The 23,057-nt window shown below is 41.2% G+C and overlaps 1 protein-coding gene across 6 annotated transcripts in view; it reads right to left on the bottom strand.

Moving 5' to 3' along the window:
- Positions 1-23,057, bottom strand: part of csmd3b (CUB and Sushi multiple domains 3b) — a 349,538-nt gene that overhangs the window by 209,182 nt on the left and 117,299 nt on the right. Inside the window, exons 1-2 of one of the 6 annotated variants that reach the window (XM_072705597.1) lie at positions 5,762-5,796; positions 5,362-5,424 (exon numbers count right to left, since the gene is read on the bottom strand). The exons of the other annotated variants lie outside the window; for them this stretch is intronic. The gene's annotated coding sequence lies outside the window, so the exon portion shown is untranslated. Of the gene's footprint in view, positions 1-5,361; positions 5,425-5,761; positions 5,797-23,057 lie in introns of those variants that run through there. 6 annotated transcript variants of the gene reach the window in all.

Here is a 23,057-nt window from a genome sequence, read left to right as displayed (position 1 = left end):
ATATTTGTGCCCTGCTCTAAGAGGAGGGGGAGTGTGAAATCAGTAACAGTCAGTGATCTGAAGCAAGGTTTTAAAAACCAGCAATGACATCTGACGTACTGGCTTGCCAGTTTCATTAAAATAATAACAGACTTTTTAGTACAGCTGTGAATGACTAGAAATGATATTGCCAAAGGTAGTTTCAATAAAAAAAAAATCAAAAGGGTTTTAAAGAACACAATGAGAATTTTGATATTCCGCACACTGAAGCTGAGAAGTGCCAGGATCATGCTGACGATGCCGCGGCAATAGATCATAATCCCTTTGGCTAGGGCAATCGATCTCTCCCATGCTCTTCCCGGCCCTGGGTTGTACCCTGAGGTATCTCAACCTGTTCCTCTTTGAGCAGGACGGCATGTGAGAATCCCCGTGTGCTTCCCTCCTCGGTTCAAGCGAAAGACAGGGACGTAGACGGGCATATGGGGAAACAGGAGGAAGTGTGGGGTAAATAAATCATGTTTAGTGTCAGAGGATTGTAATGTAAATTGATGTTTCAATTTTTCAGGCCTATCATTTGAGACGGCATCTGCATTTCCAAGCGATGACAGATCATATGCTTCTGAAATGGAACGGCTTCCATTAGCCACAGTTCCCATCCCACACCGAGCTTCCCAACGCTGCCATCACCCTCTTGCACGAGGTGTCAGCAGACTCAAAAAAAATAATAAAATGAAACAACGTTTCACCGTCTCAACCCAGCAACGCAAATCTTCCCCACAAATACGATGTCCTGGTGACGTGACCAAGTAGTCATTTTCACGCTCGTCACCAGTCCATTTCAGGGAATTCCCCGATAGCACATTAATGTTCCTTGGCATTTCAATGGACTGAAATTTTACCCTGGCAAAATATGGCAGGCTTAAGATGAACCCCCCCCTACCCCGAGTGGGGGACCTAAGACAGCCAGCGTCCCTGCAAATGTGTTCTGGACTGATGCATGATAATTTTTATCATTCAAAGAAATGAAAATCCAAAGACCACTGCAGCAACCATTACAAAAATTGAAAAAAATATTTCAAAGAAAAATTAACAATAAAGACTTGGTTTTTAGAATTCTGTACCCTCAGAATTAGAAGCATATTTAAGCTGAAATGTAAACGCAAGCAGGTTATTATTTTATGATTTATTTGTCTAGATTAAAGGTGCACAGAGTGGGCGGTTGCACATACGGCTAATATTGATGAAATGCAAAGCGCACCTACCCGATGATCAAATACATCTTTTAATTTAGCACTAAGTACCCCAGCACCAGTATATTAAAGTTTCACCGCTGAGACTCGCATCCATGTTCTGGGCTGCCCTGGAACGGGCCAAAGCAAGGGATTGGTCTTGGAGGGGCTGGGGAGCAGCGATGGGGTGGCAGGGAGCTGGGGTGGTGTGTGTGGGGCGGGGGGTTGCTGTCCCTTTGATCACGACCTCGTTCCATTGGGTGCTGGCTACAACAATGGAACCGTGGGGTTGAAGTGACTTCTAATGAGACACAAATGTATGCCGTTGATGGATGGGGGGGGGAGGGGGACCTGGGAGACCATCAGATCAAAGGACCTTCTCATTGGGAGGGAAGCCCCGCCCCCCATTCTCAGCCCCACCCACTGCTTTCTTAAAGAAAAGAGAAATTTTATCTCATGGAACTGTTCCCTTAAGGTCTTCTCTCATACCACTGTATGCTGCTAGGGACAATTCTAAGTAAAATGCACACACAGGATTAGAAAAACACATACATGTACGTACACACGCACACAGAGACACACACACGTGCACACACACGTGCACACATACACACTCCCACGCAGTGCAGAGAAGGGCCAGGTGCAGGGATGAATGAGCCACAGCCACAGAGAGTCACGCTCTGAAGGGAACCCTCCAAATCTGCTAGCCACCACGTGCAGACTCGCTACTCGCAGGCTGTCATGGCAGGGAGGTATACGCTCGCCCACACTTTCGTCTCGTGCCAAAACCACGCCGCGTCCCCGCCTTTCATGTCGCTGCCATTCAGCTCGGCTAATCGCCCCCAGGCCGCGTAAGATGGCGAGGCCGCGCTCCGTATAACTCGCACAGTTACGCCAGGTCCCCGCAGCACCTTCATCAATGAGACAAAGTGTCAATACGGCTCGTTTTCTGGCAGACTTGCGCGTTTAAGCTGCAAAGTACCGTACCTTCTGGGAAACAGATTGCCCATGACATCCTTCAACCAATCTCCCAATGCAACAGCTATCAGTAATCGACAGACCACCTGTTTTTAAGAGACACATCTTCCATATTTTTTTTCCCGGATCACCACGCGGTTATGCAGTTTGGATGGTTATACTCCCGTTAAGTGCTGGGCGTTAGTGCGGCTCTGTGTCACAGTCGAACCCGTAACCTTGCTGTGGCTCGCACGGTCCTTTAACTATGTGACTAATTGCTGCCTAATAGTCCTTAACCATACGCTCATTCATCACACACTGGCGGACTGATTTACACAGTGCCCAGTTCATCAGTAGATGATCGAAGGTTTTTAGTGTGAAGGTGTCTTTTGTCATTATGTTTAATCTTAAGCACCAAGGGATGGACTGGGAGTTCCGTGATACTTACGGCCTCAAAAATGCTACTTCTGTTTACATGGATCATGTGTAAGATTGCACAGTGAGGTGAGATGGGGGGGGGGGGGGGAGGAGTCCTAGATAGTGAGCACACTCGTTTTCTTTACTACTTTTAATCTGGATGAATAAATAAGACTGGGAAACACACCCAGACACCAATGCCCATCCCCACACTCAGCTCTTATCATTGTATGACCAGTGTGTTGTCCCAGTACACCTCTTTTCTTTTTGGCCCTCAATATAATGCAGAACCTCCCCCTCCCAATAAACACCCTATTGCGTTCCATCCCTGTGTCACATGGTTTTGTTCTCCATCCTAACTGGAGACAGTTTTAACAAGGTCTTGTGTCACAGTGCATGGCTGTTGTTATTGGATTTAGCCGAGCTGGTATTGGAGTTCTGTGTAATGAGCACAAGCTCATGTCACAAAACCGATGGTGACGCTCTGCAAAATTGAGAGAATTATTGAACCAACGAAGGTATTCAGTCAGCTCTGAATGGGTAATGGATGCACAGCTGGACAAGTCACGTTCTCCTATTTACACAGCTAACACTTTTTCCATTAAACAGACATGCAGTTTCCCGCTTAGGAACGTACACATCTGCGAAGTTTGTATATAATTCACTTCAGTAATTCACAGCAATACATAATGCAGTTTTAAAAACTTTCACTACAAGACATATTGTTTTAGTTTTGTCAGGTAGCTTGAGTCAATGATTTAATAAAAATGTTCAAAATATACAAAATACTTTTTATTATAGCACTGATGGCTCACAGCTGTTTTCCTTCTTGCAGTTGTGTGAACAAAAAAATATATATTCTAACAGGAAAAATGCAAGCCTTATGTTTCCACTGGCTTTCAGGTTTTTTAAATCCTGTTGAAAGCACAGCATGATAATCCTATTTGCGACATGAAATTAAATGCATTAAACAAACACATGTTTATATCACGATCACGGACAGAGACAGACAGACAAACAGACAGACAAAGCTATACATCAGTTAACAGTGCTGAGATACAACAAGCCACTTTCATACAGGCCATTACCACAATGTTAAGTACATATTTCTGAATCCTAATGCTTATTTTAAAAAAGCTATATTCAACAACCTAATTAAACAAATTTGGTTACTACTAATGGGCAATCAGTTTTGTTTTACAAATGGAAAAAAAAAAGATTAATGCATTTGCATGTGCTATAAGGATGCTTGTAGCTATGGGCGTAAATTATGGGGGGGATGTAGCCCCCCAATAATTCAAAACCAGCTAATACAACCCCCCCCAATAATCATGTTTCCCCCATAATGGGTGGAGACCTCCCCCAATGTTCCAGCCAAAGTTATGCCCTTGTTTGTAGCTCTGAACCCCAATATGCATTAAACACAATGACTTAATGGCAATTTTGCGTTAATTGCAATGGTTGCAAAATGGGCAGCTACAGAATTCCGATGTTTTTTTTTTTATGTACGAACTCCTATAATATTTATTCACCTCCATCTGCATGCAAGTACAAAGCCTTTATCATGGGTTGCATATGAGCAAATTTATGCATGCTATTAATTGCTGAGGAATACACAGACACCACCAACGTGGAAAAAACTAATCAGAAGAGCGGTGTTTCTCATTGCGGTGATAAATATGTTTTCTGTCTTTCTGCAGTTTAGCTTTTGTTTGTGTGCATATCCATTCACCAGTCTTCCACACAGTTTCAGCACATTGTGAGTCTATACACTGGCTAAGCACCACTGGATGGGATGTCAATATCTATTTGTATGTGATACAACTTAACGCACGTTCTGAGTATTAAAAGCCCATCTTAACCACTATGCCACTACTGGCCTTTTCGCCACATTACACCGCCAATATACTTCATCAATTAGCACAGTCCTTAATGCCCTGTAGGAGAGCGACTTTTCAGATAGATGAGTATGATCTAGCATGCTCCAGCCACAACAGACGGACGATACATCTAGACATTCCCAATGGACAGCGTGCCTTTTCATTATCATACGATAAAAGCCAAAAATCTACCACATTCATGTACCATTTAGCTATAATAACATACCATCCCAAGCAGTGATGTAAATTGGATAAATGATGCAACAGGAAGGACTAACTGGAAATGGCTTCAATAAATAAAGGTTATAGGGGAAAAAAAAGTGAATTTTTCTATTATGCCCAATTTTATAGGTAGACTAGCCAGGTAGCTATAAATTTTAACTAGCCTTTAAGAGTACAGTTGCTCATAAATCTCACTTACTTAATAATTACTCTATTTCCGTGGCTAAAATTTTCCTAATACACGTTCTCATGGGACAATGGATTGGCAGCGCTGAAATCATATTTCAAACACCTGTTCACCTACTTGTTTATAATTTAAACTTGAGCATACAGGACCCCGTTTGCTCAGGATCTAGCATTCCCGTTATCATTAGCATTCAACACCAGATACAAAGTACACGGTAAAAGGGAGAACTGACCAGGGTTTAGAAAGAAATTACAGCGAATGAACTGCGCCACGCAGCCGATCGCCGCAGGACTGCGGGCGCTCCGGTGGCGACCAGCTCTGCACCGGTGCACGACCCTGCAGGATATTCTAACCAACATTAATATTAAAGACACATAGGAGAATTTTAGTTTTAGCCTAATGCTTCGTTCGTGCAATTCGTCACAGTTATTTAAAATTCCCCACAAATTCAGTCCCTCAAAAATAATAGGAATAAAAACAGTTCCATTACCCTTTTCTGCCGACTCCTGCAATAAAATTGTTTGTTTTTTTTTACACTTGCGCTCTACTGCTGCTATAGTCATGAGGGGGAAACAGTTGCCGACCGTAAAAACATTATGACATGATGTACTCTTTTAAAATAACTTTATACCTGCAATTATTCAAGCGCGCTGCATTAAAAATGCGGGAAAATATATATAATTTCTATAAAATATTAACAATGCCATCTGAAATCCACATGAAACGAATACATAGTGTATCACGACATGCCCCTAAGGCAGTTTCCGTATGTCGTGTTATACATTATTGTAGACGCAGGGCAAACCCATAGCAGTGAAGGTACGCGGCTCCCTGAAAAAGGCTTAAGCGCCGATCCACCCAGCACACTAACCCCCCTGGCTATTACTCACTTTCTCTTATAAAATTCTACATTTAATTCGTTATCGAGTTAACCAGCCACTGTAATTAAGGCTGGAGGTCTTTTTTCCCCATATTTTCAGCGAGTACGTTGTTTGTTTCAGTCTACTTTGAGCGAAGGGTTTGTTTTGCATTGGACGTCAATTTATGGGATTTCTTCAAAGATACCAGACCATTTTGTGTGTTTTTTTACCCCCCCCCCCCTCACTAAAAAGTGAAAATGAATCTTCCTTCACAGCAGCCTTTAATTTGTTTTCCTCATTACGACAGAAACATACCCTATTTCACACTAACCTAAACAACCCACAACATCGCGTTCCCTTGATTTCAGTGGGGTACTTAATTAAAATGTTGCGCTCAAGAAGAGTATAACGTGCCCCAAATGAAAGCTACATTTGAATAATTCATAAAATCAAGGTGTATTTGTGCATTTTTATTGCACATATTGTTTAAGGTCGATGAAGAGAATACAGAGCACACTTATTTTAAAAGTTATATTATATATACCGTACACACATGTAGAGCGGATTAGACGTATTTGATTTGGCGGTATTATTTATATTTGTTTTAGCTTTTTTGAACTAGGCACTTGTCTTACGATGCTAATTTGTTTCAAGTTTCACAAGCAAAAGCAGACAGTGAAAAACATGGCATTTACTATAATAAGAAGTGTCTGAAGTGCAGAAATCGCGACTGTGATCATATATTCACTCAATGCAAAGTCTCTGTTTCTATCGACATCTTTAACTGGCAACATCAAATGTCAAACAATATGCTTTGTGTAACGCAACTGAGAATATAAACATATATAAAAATTCAGTATGCAACTGAAAGGCACTGCAATATCCACATGTACTATACACACATAAAATATAATAATAAAAATAAAATAATAAAGTCGTCAATAACAACAGCAATAATAATTATATTATTATTATTATTATTATAAATTTTTATTTTGTAGCTATTAATAACCAAGAATATTTCACTGGATACATCTTCCTATTAACATTCCCATTACCTTATATTTATTGTTTTACTTTGAACACTATGCAAATTGGTCTTATTAGGGGGAGGGGTGTTCCTCTGCCTAAATTTCACAATTAAGTGATAATGAATTACAGCACTCTGAAGCCCATCATGACGGGGCGGAGTTCCCCTTTAATTAGCATAGGGGCTTGGATGCTGAGGGCTGGTCTGATGCGCATGTTCCCGCGGGCGATAACGCCGCCACTGAACTCGCCGAAACTACGCTAATGTCACTTGGCTGTGCAGGCGATGAGGAGAAGCCAAGCAGAGGCAGAGGACTGCGGGATGGCAGCTCTGGCTGGTGGTATTTATAATCACGGCGTCGATACAGGGGAATTAACACAGAATATAAAACATTTTTAAATGATATGCCTTTGCATGTTGACCTACAGTAAGAGGCCCACTGGGTACATTAATCTTTTTGTTTATTTTGGCATAGCGCAGCCATGAAAACTGGATTTATTTCTTTCATTAAATTAAAAAAAAATCCTTCTTCGTACTTAAATTTGGAATTTGTTTGGTGCATCTTGGGCTGGAGATTGGCGAGACGGAGGAAGATGTCCTTCCCGATTGACGCCGTAACATTCCCCATTCCCGGGTCATAACACATTACACCAAAGGGGCTGCTTATGTCTTCCAAGAGGAAAAAAAAATGGCTGCTTCTCAGAGAGGAGAGGAACAGTGAGGTGATTTGCTACCTCAGGGGCCAATTTCATGCACGTGTGGCTGGCTCAGTGCGGCACATGGCACAGACAGACATGCGGTCAGGTGTTTCCAGGAATTCGGGTCAAACATTACAGGTCTGATCCAGAAAGAGGCTCACTGCTTACATCCCCCCCCCAAAAAAACATATACAGCTAATATGAAGTGAAGGTGAAGACCCTCAGCGAAGGGCATCACCCACCACCGTTAACTAGCCTCCTTAAGCCTCAGTGACGTCAATCACTCCCTGATATCGGTCCTCTGTGGTCCAATATCTTCACGTAGGACTTCCATCAGAAACATGCCTGTTCTCTCTGGCTCCCCACGACGAGGTTACAGGAGCAAAACACACACAACTATGGAACGATAGAGTGAAGCAGGTGGATCTAAGTGTGTAATAATATATTTTACTCCACCTGGGCACCCTTAGACAAAGATGGCTGAATTTTGATCTGCAGATCAATTGGACATCTGCAGATCGATCTGACACTACTCAGGGCTTCACATATTTGATCCTTATGAATTGCATTTCCCTGCATCCACTCACCATTATCAGTAAATAAATCTGTAAATGTTTTTTGTTCCCCTAACAATGGCGGTTGTACAAGTGTCGATCCACCATGCTGAGTGATACAGGAAACATTCGGTACTATAGCGTTTTTGGAGTGTAACTTTGCTGGCAAAGCTCTGTTGGCGCTGTAACTGAGCCAGATGCAACAATGTCTCTTGTGTGAATGCCAGTGTAAGGTTTAACATGTCCCATGAAGAATGCGAGTCTCCTGTTATTTCTGCACAATAAACTTCTGTTGTTGATTCTGCAGGTCTATTGTCTAAAACTAATACAAAACTGGCACTGAGAATGAATAAAACTGCTAACGAACATCTGTCACTTCAAGTAACACCATAGATTATTTATTTTTAAAAATGTTTTATTCAGAGGGGTGTTCCTCATTGTTACTGTTGATGGTCTATTGTATGCTGTAAGTCACTGGTACGCTGAAAGGCTGTATTTTAAATTCTTATTCAGAACGTGCAAATGCATTCATCCATAGAAACTGACATAAACTCAATGTTAAGGGCCAGAAATTTTGGGGGTAAAAAAAATCATGTCATTATAAATGACGAAATTAGTTCAGATATAATTTTCCATTGAGAATTGCATTTAAAAGAATGAGCGCTGGGCAGAATGTCTGACATAAACCATTTTGTGATACTTTAAATCACAGGCAAAATTAGGGGTGGAAACTACACTTAAGGCTACTGCACATCATTTTGCATGAAAATGAAATTACATCGATTCGATAAAAATTAAATACATTGTGCCATCATGAATCATATAAAAATTAATAACACTGTGTTGTGCGTGATCATTTTAAGTTATTACTTGTTAAATTAATTGAACTAAATGCACGCCAGTCATTCTGGCTTCTCTGAAATACGTATGAATAGCATTTTTTCCCTTAGTCCATTATTAGAGATGAAGCGGTTGTACAAGAATAGGTACATTTAATCCTGGTCTGAATACAGGCTTTGCTGGATACTTATGAGCATTGCTACCATCGGTTACATTCTGTATGAATAGCCTTTGCACAAGTCATTACTGAACAGCAGGGAAGGGCTCGTCTGTGAGCTACAGGCAGCCTTTCTTTCATTGTAGATTTTGGTGGAATTAAAAAATAAAAACACTGTAGTGAACATCAATAGCAGCAGCCATAAAATAGAACCAGGCAGTTGTTTTTCTTTTTTAAATTATTTTTTATTTTATTTTTTTACTTTAACTTTATTAGGTACCCCGATATATCGGGTAGGACCCCCTTTTGTTTCCAGAACCACTTCAAGGGTTGGCAATTTGTGTGTTTGGAGCTGTCTTTCTGCACCCCACTGTTGATCTGAGTTGTTATTTTTGCACTTTGTGGTCTTCCTGTTAGCTTTAACGAGTCTGGGCAGCCACCTCTAACTTTTCTCATGGTGGTTTCTGCAGTAGAACTGCCACTGACTGTATGTTATTTTCTGTTTAATCTCTGCGAAGTCCACGGTACGTGAAGCTCCCTGGTGGACCTTGGTTTCGGAGACGTCTGGCGTCTACAATCATACGACGTTTACACTAATTTAGATCTAATGCATAGCCGCTAGGCTGAACCCCTTGACCCTGTCTGTTCGCTGTGTGTATTCAGTTACAGCCACATGTTTGGCTGTTTGGAGGAGCGGACTGCTCACTTTAACAAGCAGGTGTACAAAATGAACTGGCCACTATTCATTTATAAACCCTGCAGGCTTCATGTCACACCACTTCATACTTTAAATAGGTCACCCGACAAAATATGGCGCAGCGTAGCTATACTGCTAATAAGACTGCATAGCTATGACGGCATGGGGTAAATAAGTACCCTATAGCTGGGAAGCCCTCAGGATCATGTTAGGTTTTGTTCTTGAGGATTTTAAACGGCTGCAGATACAATAAAGCCAATCTCACGGCTCTGAAATGAACAACAAGAAATGTCAAAGAGGGAGACAAATCGCTCCATCTCCATCGCACACTGGGTTGCCGATGCAGCTTCCCAGAAAGTCACCTTCACCCATATAATCTCCCCAATCAAACGGATCTAGCACAAATTACATGTAGACAGTGCTTCCCTTCTACTGTTGGTGGATAATCCCTTAATCCGAAAGCCGTTGATGAAACTGAGGTGTCGACAAAGTGAAAACTCATTGCTATTGAATTTCTAAGAAAAAATATCTTCATAATCTTCCTAATTGTACTATAGGACAATACTTCCTAATAACATGCAACCATATAACAAATGTTTCATCCTTTCAGTCATAATCTAGACTATCGCTGTATACCTGCGTGTTTACCGCTGAATTTGTTTAAATACGCTTTTGATTAATGAAAAAGACTAGAGCTCTGTACGATATGTCTGAACTTTCATTACCCTTTTTTTGGGTATATTAAACCATTGTTAATAGGGAAAATTTGTAATAAAACTGAATTTCTACTGAGGACCTTTGACCTTAATAAGCCAAAAATGTGTGTTTCTTTACTTGTCATCTAACTTTAGAGAATCACCTTCAGAGAATTAGCAGAAGGTTGAGGTGTAACACTGTGTCATTCGTAGGCATGTGGTGTGGAACCGTTGGGGGGGGGGGGGGGGGATCAGGTGATCTCTGCCTGTTATTCTTGATCAGTTTCCCTCCATTTCTGCTTTTCTGTGCAGTGAGCCTCTGGTATATTATGCAGTAAAATTTTTGCAGTCATATATCCAAGCACTTTGCTTGCTGCAAAATCGGTGAAAAATACTGTCAGAAAGCAGCAACCTGTAACCACAAAGGTCAAAAAATAAGTTTAGCATCTTCTGTTTTAATCTTTTATTCAGCACACGACAGCAACTGGTCTTTGAGCTGTACTTCATTGGCTAAAGTCATCGGGTGACCTGTGTCTGATTAGTAATTGCTGGATGGCCATTGGCAGACAGTCAATCATCACTCGCTCTTCTAATTAGCATCTCTGTCCACCACTCAGAGAGATAGAGTCACCTGTTTGCAGCCAAAGTAAACAACAGCTCTGACTTTCATATGCAGAAAAGGACCAGCTTGGATACCAAGCACTTGGATCACATGCTCAGTGTGTTTCAGCCAGTGGGGATATTTGATGCATGCCCGCTTACTATGAATCACCACCATCCTCGTTCCTCCACTAATCTCTAGGTTCAAGTGACCAGGCTTTGCCTTCTTCCCCCAAAAAGCTACATGAAAAAGCAATATGGCAGATGGAAAACACTGGAAGAGACAGAGAGGTATGTGCGCCACTCAGCACAGTTGGGGTTTTCAGGAGTGTAATTCACAGCACTGACGACTCCAATCACAATCTGAAGAATCCCGAAGAGAAGAAGACTAACAACACAGTATGAAGGTGTGTTTCTACTCATGATGGCTGTTATCATGGTCAAACAGAACAGTGATACTTTATTAATCCAAATGGTGACACTGTCTTGCCGTCTGTCTCCATCAGACACATATACAGGTGAGAGCGTATGTTGGGGTCATAACCCAGGGTCCAGTGGCCCTAGAGCTGAGGCTTGTGCTCAGGGGTCCAGCATTGCCATCAGTCTTCAGGGGCCCAACAGTACCATCAGTCTGCTGGTCATGGGAGATGTGCTGCACACTGCCCCCAAATGAGCTAGCAAACAGTTTTATGAAACACTAAACCATATACAATCAGTATACGCTACATATCGATGACCGATATGAAAAGTCAAAAAATGTTTAAAGTATAAATCTGTTAACGAAGGTAATTAATGTTGATGGTAAAAAACAGCGAGAGTGGCTGGTCCCCCCCCCCAGGGACTGAGCAATGGAGGAGGCTGGGGGAAAAGTCGAGCGATGATGTTGGAGAGAGGTATTCTCCCGCCCAGAATGAGCGGCAGCCAGCGTGCGGACTCGCTGCAAAGCACCACATCTGCCGTCAGCTTTCAGGAGCACTCATCCAATTAATTTCTCTTTCGATAAATCAGCGCTATGAGTTCGGGCAGGTCAAATGCTGTCAACAGCAAATATGAGCAAGTTTAATTGCGGCAGGAGGGACACAGGATGCAGGCATAGGTAATATTCAGTGAGGGAAGCGCATTTCATACTTCAGTGGTGAGGACTATAAAACACTATGTGTTGGACGCTGAAGGGCACGGCTTGGTGAACCTTGAACTGCTGGCTAAACCCCAGCAATAAAATTAAGGGAAAATAATAGAGGTTGCAGTGGGGAGCACTGTTGCTTCACACCTACAGGGTTGGGGGTTCAACTCTCACCTCTGCGTGTGTGGAGATTGCGCCCTCTCCCTCTGTTATATAGCTTTCTTTACGCAGTCCAAAGGCATATTGGCTTCCCATCCAAGATGTACTGCTGTCTTTTACCCTGTGCTGCTTGGGAAAGGCTCCAGGGCCACTTATGAACCCGACCGGGATAAGCAGTTAGACAGTTAATGAAAACATTTACAGCTTCAGGGATCACGTGTTTTTCTGCAAAACTTTTCATGATATGGTGTGTTTGAGACCCTATCAGTGGTTGCGTATTACAACTGGAAAAATGAAATCAATGACACCAAATATGCCTTGATATAGTGCACGTCTAGCTTTATAGGACTGTTATACATTATTAAGGCACTGGAGTGCCAAGTGAGACACAATTCGCGGATTTAAAAGTGTTTTAATGGCCAACATTTCATGGTAAATTTAATACTTGTGGTAAAAAGGAAAAGATGTTGGGTCAAGAAATGCCCTTTGTCTTGGGGTACAGAGAATGGGACTATCCCCTAGAACTCACCAGCAGAAATGGTGCCTCAAGATATTTCCAGGGTGCTATTCCCGCTCACACACCTCCCCCGGCCTGCCTGTCACCGCTGGTACTGTGTCCGACCATTGTTATCACTCACATGTGTGTTTGTGAGATATCCACCCGCGCCATGTTAACGTGACACTTAGCAGATAGCCACTCAAAGAAGTTGGAATGTCGTCTTCACATTATTTCAGTCAATATTGGGGGGGGGGGGGGAGGTTACGCAAGCTGTCGTTCCTAGAGAAAATGTTTCCTTGGCAGTCTCCCATTGAGCCCTGTCAGCTGTCGGATCCTGCTTATAGCCATGAGGCCTCAAATAGCCTCGCCGTCCACCATGGTCCAGTCAAGTGCGGGAGATTTGGGCCTCGCCAACCCATACAGGGGAAGAGGTACCGCCATGCTGGTCATCTAACGGGTTCTCCGTTCGCTTCGCTGAGCCCTGAGTCCCCCCCCCCCCAAAGCCACTGTGCATCCAAGCAAATGCATGCATTCAAATGAGCAAATGAGTGCAACTTAATAGAACAAACATAACAAACAAAACAAATGTTACATGGATCTCATTGTTTTACATTTAACGATCATTATATAATTAACTAAATGTCTCCGGAAGCATATTCCTTACTGAATGAAACCTCTAAAACATACATATTCTATAATTCATTTATATATATATATATATATATATATAATTACAGTGTGCTTACAATGAGATCATCACTGTGAGAATCTTACTTTAAATGATACTAGAAAAAGCTACAATCCATATATCCATCATCCAAAGCTCTAATCCTAAATCTAATCTCCTATGCAGTAAAATCACAGGAAAAATTGGCCTGACACATAACTTTTAAAGTTCGGTGAGGCTTTAGTTAAATGCTAATAGTAAGAGGTACTACATCCGCTAAGTCTACCATGCAGCAATGATAATCATCATCAAAACTGGCACAATCTCTCCGGCGCTCTCAGCCAAAGATTTGGTCTCAGGGATTGCCAGCACAGTTGAAGTTTACTCTGCCCATCTGGTCATCCAGCCAGACGGCAGACTCGCTCGCGAAACTTCACGCGTGCGCTAAGCTAACCGCTAACGTGCCGGATCTGACTCACCGCATGAGAAGGCGGAGATGCGGGTCAGTAGTGAAGCCGACTGAAACCCTGGGCTGTCGTTAAGAAGCAGCATGCTAAGTGTTCAGACAGAAGTCCCATGCACCTTCACAAAGACCTTGTTCACTCACAGGATAAGAGCCTCTATGTCCACAATCCTTGATCGTTACAGGTCTTCTTAATCTGACATGACCAATATACTGTATTCGAGAGCAATATTTTAATTAAAAGTGCATTACTTATCACCAACCTCTTTTGATCCCACAAATGCATACATATATATAAAAACTGGCTTTTAGCTATTTTTCCTATTTTCTGTCAACACTCTTTTGTGAAGATGGACATACAGAAATGAATAGAAATGTAATCCACATATACTGTGTATTCAGGCTAAAATGTTGATTTGTTGTGATCATTTTAACACTTTAATGTTGCCAAATCATGACTGATTAAGTAAAAATATAATATAAAATAAACATGTTTTGATTGTTACCCCAAGTAGCTTCTTTTAAGTGTCCATTCACATATGTTAATTATTAGAAATTACTCTATAATTGATGTCCACTGATGGTCTCTACATTCTTCTTGTATCATTATTTAAAATAAGTAGATTGACATGTATCTGTGCTCCACTGAAATGACTTCAGTCAGTTGTGAGAGGCTTAGGAATGTCATAACATTGTAGGACACATTGGAGGAAGTGGTCTTGGAACTTGCAGGTCCAGCGACCAGGAGTTTTTGATGATGTTAAATCTCACAAGCAAAGTTAGTTGTGTGAGTGTTCAGTTAAAATATTCTTCATAACTCCTGGACAGGAAATTTCATTCTATTGCTCTTTAATCTCAGTTTTTTGGCCAAGTTGTATATGTCTAAAAATTATTAGAATCTATTAATAGAAAAACGTTAGCATGTTGCTCTAACATTACCAGGTTCGGAGGTGTCAAAAAAGAATTTTCCTTATTGATAATGATAAAGCCACTGTGATGCTTGAGTCATTTATAGCCACACCAACTACACTAAAAAAAGAACTCAAATCACATTCCAAACGTACTTTTTCAACATCTTCCCTAAGTCGGTGTGTTTTTGGCCTGCGACTCTCCTCTTAGTTAACAGAAATGAATGAAACTGTAAATGGGAAGGGTTAAAAGGGGCAAATGGAATATTTCATCGTCTGCCTAATGTAGTGTTATTGTGGATTTTTACTTCACTACACTAAATGACAAATGGCAATTAGGCAGCTGTCAAATTAATACAACGTAGAAAGATGTTTACAAATGATAGAGCAGTTGGAGGTTCAAACACGGTGTAGATTTTGGGAGCAGCAAGGGGGTTTTTGTGAGCCCATGCAGACTTACATCACATTCACCAATCAGTAAGCATTGCTAATGAATCATCATACGTTTAAGCACTGGCTATGGATTATGTTGAATATGCATAGCATTTTAAATTACAGTTTTTGGTCTATAGCATTTCATTTACCTCTAAAATATATCAGTGACAAAGGGAACCAGCTTCCGTCAAGCTAAGCAGATGTTTGATAATCACAGTGACTCCCAATAAACAATGCAAGAAGACTAGTTACTACCTCTAGGGTAGATTAATGGACTCGAATCATGTGCAGATATTTTCTTTTTTGTGGTGCAATTTCAGCATAATCTGCCGAAACTTAGAGCACTGTGTCACTTTTAAGGGCTATTTTAAAGGTATTCCAAGCTAATTTTCCCAGTTATTCACAGAAAAAGGTAATTCACTTTCCTTGAATTAATCTCGAATTAATCAACAAAGGGGTTTAATAGGTTATAACTCAAACATGCATTAGCTGGTTACCATGATGGATGTTAGTTGCCAAAATGGACAGTTTAATTAAAATCACCTATATAATAGCTTTGTTGTGAATGATGCTACATACATACCTTCTACTTTTGCAGCACTAATTTGAGCCTGCAAACAGTCATTTACTAGGTTTACATTGTAAAAACTATATTATCAAAGAGACCAAACACACACACAAATACCCTTACCAAATACATAATAAAATACTCTTTCCTTTAAAGTTATATAGTCTGCAGCAGTTTTTCGCTCATGGGAGTTTAACTTACTGTACACAAAAATTTCTGAGGGCAAAAAGAAAAATGATTGGTTCTGAGAGACAATCAATTAGATTGTAGAGGAGGTGGGTCCAAGCAACTAGACAAGGTGGGATCTACCAATCAGATGTTTTGGTTCTGCCTCCTCTAGTTGCTTGAACCCACTTCCTCTACAATCTGATTGGTTATCTGTCAGAACCAACCATTTTTCCTTCTGCCCTCAGAACATTTTTGTGTAAGTAAAACTCCCAAATGCTAGTTTTTGGAGTTTTCTTTTTGGCAAATTTCACATCATTGTCAAATTTTTATTCTTTAATCATTATTTATATTTGTTCATCAAGAAACAATTAAGGAACAGTCTAAGAAAAAAAAATACATATAGATAGTACTACATTGTGTTATATATTTATGAATGTGCCTAAGGTAGGGGTCACCATTTGTGGGCTTCCTTTAAAAATACCAAAGGCAAAGATATCCATACCTCACACTCCACAAGGATGTGAACAAAGATCTGCTCCCCCCTGCTAATGTAACGCCCATTGTCTCCTAAACTTCCCATTGCAGACAAAAGAAAGCACAGTATTAAAAGTGCTTTGATATGTAAAATCCTAACAAAATTATACTTGTCAATTTGTCATGTATGATATTATTACTAAATTAGCATTACTAGGTTACTAGACTAGATTCCTGAGGGATTAAATAAAAGCAAGAAGTTAGAACTGAATAAGTGGAAACAACAGCTTTTCTAGGAGCTAAAATCGAGTGATTTGTATTTATTTACTTTATGCCATAACAATGACTGAATGTTTGTGTTCATTACCACCTGAGCCTTGATTAATATTCAGAAAGTGTGACTTCTGAATTTCAGGTGCTGGAGATACACATTGCTTCACGAAATGTATGCAGACTGTGTGTCCCATTTTGCAAAAGTAGAAAATGATGCATAAACATTTTCTAAAAGCCTAATATTTCATTTAAAAACAAATGCAAAAACCAAACATTTCTAAGGGTAAAATTAGCTTTTGCTTACATCTACCATTTTGATGTTGACAGCATATGTACTCAGACACCTGAAACTCCTTTTCAGATATTTTAAGGCTTTGGTAGCCGGTACACCAGAGAGAATTGTTGCGTTAGTTAATACCCGCTTCGTAAACCATCTTAAATTTATTTTCCCCCATTCCTCCGGACAGATTTACCAAAACTTTTACATGTTTCTTGGAGATTGCATCTCTCCAGAGATTCCAGTCACCATGGAGAGTCCGTAGGATTGATGTCGGAGGAACTCCAAGGGGGTGTCTCTCAGACACTTTTGGCTCTGTCCATTCAGTCAGCGTGTTTTGCCTGGATAAGGCTTCCTTCAAACTGAGCGGGCCAGTGGAGAAAAGGTTGGTGGAAAATGTCACTCCGAGGTCAACATGCACTTCAGTGACTGAGATGTGTATCAGTCGACAATATCCCGAAGAAGTTTGCAGAAAAGTTTTTACAGCTCGGGGGCAAGAACGAGGCTGTTTTTAAAAATAATCTAAAAGCGCACATGCAGTATGCAACATGACCAAGAAGATTGCTCATGGTGCTATTTAAAGTAGATACTAAATCTGAGCTGTCAATCATGGAGTGTTTAAACCCAATAGGATGTGGAGCAAAGCAGTTGATGATTGACGGCTTATTAAATAAATCCCACCCACCCAGTGCTTCCACACTTCACTTCTCCCATCACTAAATATATTTCAAATGTTTGCCTGCAAAACTGCATTGACATAGTAGAAAAAAATTCTAAAGGTAATTTAGTCGAAGTCTTGTAGGCTGCTGATACTGTTTGCTTTACTGGCAAGAGTGTAAATGTTTAAAGGAAAAAGGAGACACCATAGCAAAGGGAAAGGCGCTTTTCAGCTCCCCGTTCTTGTTGCTCCTTATCTCACACACTCTGGCTCACTTGAGGCTCCTACTTCGCGGACCTCATGCCGGACAAACCGCGGTCATTGCCCCCGAATGCCGCGACACAGGTACAGTGGGACGCGGCTCTTTTTTTTTAAACCAGTGGTGGCACTCACCATTTTTAGGTTGCCCAGTGACTGGTGTGCCATTTTCGAATAGGTAGAATTTATGGCTTCTTTTGCTAATGGGATTACTTTAAATAAAAGGCAGAAGTATGTGAAGGTGATATACATCTATGAGATTTTAGTTTTAATATTTCTCTTTGATGAAAAAGAGATACATTATTGCACTTATACTCCCCTGGTTGAGATACGGACGTCATCAGCCTGATTTTAATGCATTAATACCAAGTAGCCATTATTACACTTGGGAAAAAATGCTTTAGTATTAATGTAAAGCAATTCATTACGGCCTCTTTCCCCACCTTTTATTAAAAACAGCAGGAAACTGACCGATGTGTTGCTTTGAATCAAAATGAAAAATAATGAGTACGGCATGGCTGAGGTGTCCTGTCGTTCAGTTCCGGAAAATGCTCACATCGGTGCTAAAAGAGGCCAGATGTGCTTAGGGGAGCCAGATTCGCCGAGACTCAAAAACGCGAGGAAAACTTTCACTCTTCACAAGCATTCCATTGCCCAGTAGTGTGCCAAATGAACACATCCAATTGGTGCTGTAACCCACTAAGTGATGCAATCCATGGTATGGCGTGAAATTTTACATTTATTTTCAGCATCCCTGACCAGTAATGCTCAAATTAGTAAAGCGCAAAAGCTAGACAACAAGTTTTTCCTTCCAAACTTTATGAAAGGTGTGACTTCTTTTCTAGTTCTTACCTGTACGCCTACAGCCCCAAAGACAATAAGTAACTGATGTGTGAACGGCTGTAGCTATATACAGTTTACAGTACTGGCAATCCCTGGGTTAGGAAATTACAGACAACTCAAACTTACTGACGGACTATCATAAAGCACATTACACTAAAAATTCAGGTTAAATACATTGGTTCGTAATAACGAACGCATGGACTACTTTGTGACGCTCATGAAAACATTCAGTGGTTTGTCGGCTCGAGGTACAGTACAGTACCGTATGCAGTTCTTTTCATTATTACTGCATAATTACCTACAAATTCGACTTAAAAACAGGCTTAGGGAATGCATCTTGTTCATAACCTGGGGACTGCCTATCTTAACTTTGGAGTAATTAGACACATTAGCGCAAATATGAAATCTGTTGCCAGATACAGGTGCTTACACAGGGTGCATGGCCAAAACTTTACAAGTGCTATTCTGTCTAATCAGAAATCAGCTTCTTTCTGTGGCCATCATCACAGGCACAAAAGTCTGACTCGTATCGCGTTCTGTCCAGGGTGTCCCTTACCCAGGGTGTTTCCTGGGATGGGATCCAGCACCCCCTCTCCCACCAACACAGTCCAGGATCAGAATTATTTTCTGTTCAGACACCATATTAACCCCTATTACTAAATGATTTCATTCGACAATAGAGAGTTGGGTGTCCATATGTGCCATGTCCAACACATTTAATGCAAAGCACCTGACATCTCATTCTTATTCTGCACTAGATCCTATTGTATTTTATACTTTATTTTTTTATGTACTTTTTCTTCAAGGGCTTTTTAGTGTTTTGTATAGTAACTGCCATTCTTATTTGCATTAGACCTGGTTAATGGGGAATAGTTATATGATATTATTATTTTTATGTTTTATGCCAGGGCTGGGGTGGCATGGTGGTGCAGTGGTTGGCACTGTTGCCTCACACCTCTGGGGCCTGGGTTCCATGTGTGTGGAGTTTGCACGTTCTCCCCATGTCATCGTGGGGTTTCCTCTGAGTACTCCGGTTTCCTCCCACAGTCCAAGAACATGCTGTGGCTAATTTGAGTTGCCAAATTGCCATAGGTGTGCGTGTGTAAGTGAATGGTGTGTGTGAGTGTGCCCTGCAAAGGGTTGGCACCCCATCCTGGGTTGTTCCCCGTCTTGCGCCCATAGCAACCGGGATAGGCTCCGGACCCCCACAACCCTGTATAGGGCAAGCGGTTTCAGAGAATGAATAAATGAATGCCAGGGCTATTCAAATCACGGTCTCCAAGGGCTGAGCACTACTGATTTCCCAGCCTTCCCTTATCTGTGAGCCAGGTGCGAAGCCTCAGCAGCCAATCAGGATTGGTAATCATTAAACTTCCTAACTGCTTGGGAGAACTGAAAACAAGGCCTGGATTTGGAATCAAGGTCCAGATATGAGGAGCTATGATTGGTTGTTGTCTTGTCATGAGCACACAGACAGATTGTTAAGAACTACGTTGCATATCAATAAAGTTTTGAATCTTGAATCTTTAGAGATCTCAGTAGTTGCTGTTTTTCCTTAGGGTCCTGCAATTCCATGGCGTTCATGTCTAGCCGGATACCCAGTAATCATTTAGCACAGCGTACCATGCTGGATATTGCTACCCATTTTTATGTATTTGTCCATTATAATGCAGATAGAAATTCAGGGAAGGTGCATTAATAAACAATGTCTTTTATGGATTCCCTATTTATCTTCACACTGCACGCAGCCGCTGAGAAAGTCAGTCCATCATCAATAATAGAGCCATAGAAAGAGTTATTCTGGTCTCCTGTTTGCAGTTATGTTTTATTTAAAGGCTCACTTGTAAGTGAAAAAAAGTATATGATCTGTAATTATATATTTATAAATATAAAGACTGCAGCACATTCGAGAATTGTTACGGGCCCTACATGTTTCATGTTTAGGGTTTTAATGTTCAGAATCTTTTCTGTAATAATAAATATGCAATGCAGTATTCACAAAAATTACTTTTCCCCCATATTGTCATTGTCTACAACAACGACACATTCAAAAGTAATATGCAAATCTGATAAGTTAATTATTAAATCTTTGGATCAAAGTTTGAACCCACTTCCTCTACAATCTGATTGGTTACCTGTCAGAACCAACCATTTTCCTTCTGCCACAAAGTAACCCTTATATATTCTGTATGAAATTTTGCAAACAACTTTGCCTGCAATATATATTCATACATACACAAGCCGCAAGACTGGGTGTACCCTGGGTGGGATGCCAGACTATCAAAGGACACATACACTCACTCTATGGACAATGTAGAGACACTAATTAGCTTAACTGCATGTCTTAAAACCATGGGAGGGAATCCACGTTGGAGAACATGCAAACTGCACAAAAACACAGCGGAGACAGGATTCAAACACCCAACTTTGGAAGCAGCAGTGCTACTCATGTATTACCACAGAAGTTTTATAAATATCCAACAATTTCAGCAAGCTGTTATTATCCCTCTAAATCTGGAGTGTTCACATGTAGGGGGGTTCACTGCTAAAACCTGGGAATCAGAAATGTTTTCATGGATTGTAAATAGTAGCAACATAAATTATTATGCACATTAATTTCTACTTTTAGTCACTCTTGAAACTAATTAGGCAAATGTGCCTTTGTACTTATGTATAACAAGCTGTAATTAACATACTTAAAAATGAAAAATTAACCGTTTTTCTTCATTAGTAAATTTACTTGCTGTTTTTCATATTGGTAATATACTGGTGAGACTATTTAATTGTTAGCTAGCTATAAATAAAAACAGATCTGAGATGGACTGGCACAGATACTGCGCAGGAAGGAACTGTCCAATGACTGGATGCAGAGCTGAGCATTTTGTACCAGAGGACCAGCATGGAATAAACAGGACCCTAGAATTTTCCGTCCTGCCAAGACATTATTAGAAGGGCTGTTACAGCTTTGATACGGTTCAAAGCCTGTTAGGACGAATTCAACTGTAACGCTTTGCGTGGGCAGTGTCCCCTCCATTAATCTCGAGTTCCCACTGGCATTCATTATTCTGTGATAGATATCTGTGGAGAGCTGGGAACCTTTTTGTTACTGCGGTTCCCCTGAGTTTCATCATGTCAAAGTTATGCACCTTCAGCTCATCTTCATCAAATGCATTATTGTTCCTTACACTGATCACCTGGATGATATGGGGGGGGGGGTGTTTTATCATAGCGAAGATTGCCATAGCTCTGAGGAACTTATTCAAGGCTCTCGCTGCAGTCTTTGTGGGAGACATTAACACCTCCTCTTCTAAGGCCCGGTGAGTAATGTGTCCGAGGGATTTCAAGGTGACGATTACAGAAGCTTCCATAATGAGGGGGGAGACTCCAAGATTGCTTGTCATTGACCTGGGGGGGGCAGGGAAGGGCAACAGCTGACCCAGGTGGTTCCTATCAGAGATCAGAGCTAAGTAATGGCAAGTAGCAGGGTTCTGACCCTGAGACCAAGTAAAGGTAGGGCTAGTGGCAGGTAATCGGCTGGGCGAATGGAATTTGGGTGGATTGGGGGGCGGGGGGCGGGGGTTGGGTTAAAGAAAGCCAGCGCGTTCTCTGGTTCATGGTAAGAGGTTGTGCAGTAGACGGCTCTGCTGATTGGGAAACTGAGCTCTGCACCAGATTTGTGTGGCTCTGTGTGCATGCAGCTGTTTATGCTGCCCCTCTGCTTCAGCTGACTCAAATGTTTGCGCTGGAATCATTCATAATTACTTTTCCAGCAACTCTGCTGTGATAGGAGCACTGAACATCAGCTTCTGAGACGGAAAGAAGGTTAAACACAAGCTTTTGGATTCGGAATTCGACGCATGAATCCATCGACCTAGGCCCCGTCCTTGGGAATTTCTCACAGGGGGACGAGCTTAAGTCGAACAGTAGCAAACGCTGAGGTTGAAGATATGGAAGGGGAAGTATCACATGACATCTGCACTCCTACCAAATGTAATACATGACAACAAGCATCAAGCAAAAAGCAGGAGGTGTCCCATGAAATACAGAAGCTTTTGATATGTCTGCACACAAATAAGACAAAGCGTTTCCTTTAGGTTAAGAGCAGAGATAGTCCAGTAATCCCCGTAGCATGGGGTTTACAGGGAAGAACAAATGAGTTTGGAAAATTTAAGCAATTTCCTGCTTTCACTGTAATACAAATATTCTTGATCATTTGCTTCATCCTTTTCTTGTGCATTTCCAGATATTGTTTTTGATGCTGCAAATACTGTGTACTTATTTC

This window comes from Paramormyrops kingsleyae, chromosome 23 (assembly GCF_048594095.1).
Source record: "Paramormyrops kingsleyae isolate MSU_618 chromosome 23, PKINGS_0.4, whole genome shotgun sequence".
Lineage (NCBI taxonomy): Eukaryota > Metazoa > Chordata > Actinopteri > Osteoglossiformes > Mormyridae > Paramormyrops > Paramormyrops kingsleyae.
This window is presented reverse-complemented; position numbering and strand designations above follow the sequence as displayed.